This window comes from Mandrillus leucophaeus, unplaced genomic scaffold, assembly GCF_000951045.1.
Source record: "Mandrillus leucophaeus isolate KB7577 unplaced genomic scaffold, Mleu.le_1.0 Scaffold305, whole genome shotgun sequence".
Lineage (NCBI taxonomy): Eukaryota > Metazoa > Chordata > Mammalia > Primates > Cercopithecidae > Mandrillus > Mandrillus leucophaeus.
In genome coordinates, this window is record NW_012103199.1 from 1,115,656 (window position 1) to 1,116,840 (window position 1,185).

The 1,185-nt window shown below is 40.1% G+C and overlaps 1 protein-coding gene across 1 annotated transcript in view; it reads left to right on the top strand.

Annotated features, from left to right (window-relative positions):
• Window positions 1-25: 25 nt before the first annotated feature.
• Window positions 26-1,185, top strand: part of CFAP74 (cilia and flagella associated protein 74) — a 90,807-nt gene continuing 89,647 nt past the window's right edge. The window contains exon 1 of the mRNA XM_011987251.1: window positions 26-138. The gene's annotated coding sequence lies outside the window, so the exon portion shown is untranslated. The remainder of the gene's footprint in view (window positions 139-1,185) is intronic.

The window sequence follows — 1,185 nt, forward strand, 5'->3', positions numbered from 1 at the left end:
CCTGGGGCTGAGCTGGAAGCGTTTGACCCCCGCCGCTGGCGCCGCGGACGGCCTTCGCCAAGGACCGCCGCCTCCCTGAGCAGCCCGGGGCTTCTGTGCTCCCGGACCCCGAGAACCTGGGACCCAGGCCAGCCAGAGGTGGGTGTCGGGGCGGATGCGTTTGACCCTGGGGCTGAGCTGGAAGCGTTTGACCCCCGCCCCCCAGGCAGAACTCCGTCCCATATTAAACGCCTTTCCCTGAAAGCTGTGCCACAGAAATGACTGTTAATAGTTCTAGTCCCTGGTTCGTTTCAGGGAACCCCGACGCTGGCACAGCCTCGATTGAGGGGCCCGCACCTGACTTTGCAGCAGATGTTATAATAATGTATTATTATAACACATTTACAAAAACATTAAACAAAAATCAAGGGCCAGCCTGTCTGGTAAAAAGTTAAGACTCATGAGTGTCTGCCTAGCTAAAAAGGAGAGCATGGTCCATAGCCCCAAAGTCGTTTGGTTTTAGTATGTATAACCTGGTTTTGGAAGCTGATTTGCCTCTAGTATTTTGTTACTACTAAAGGAATACTCCTTTTGTCTGCATAAGCCAAGTATTGAGGTAGTCAGCAGGCCTGCTCTGGGGCCCACAGTTCGAAAGAAATTGACAGCGATTCTCTGGGTAAAGATGATGCATAAATGCGCATGTTCAACTTAGAGACTGGTTATAAAGCGAACATCAGTAGCTACTACCCAAGTTAAGAAATAGAACATCAGCACCCCAAAGTCACTCCCCCTTGCCGTTCACACACCCGCTCTTCTTGACCATGTCTGACTTTTTCTTCAGTTTTACTTACCTATGCATGCGTCCCTAAACAATATAGTTAACTTTCGCTTATTTTAAACTATATAAACTTTATATTTATATAAAATTTTAAAGATAATATATAATTTTCTTTAGTTTTACTTAACTACACATGCGTCCCTAAAAAATATAGTTAACTTTCACTTATTTTAAACTTTATATAAACTTATATAAAATTTTAAAGAATGTATGTGGTATTATATAAATATATAATATAAATATACTATATAAACTATATATAAAATATATATAAACTATACATAAAACCACATATAATTTTATATAAGTTTAATAATATATACTAAACTTTATATAATACTACATATATTCTTTAAATTTTTTTTTTT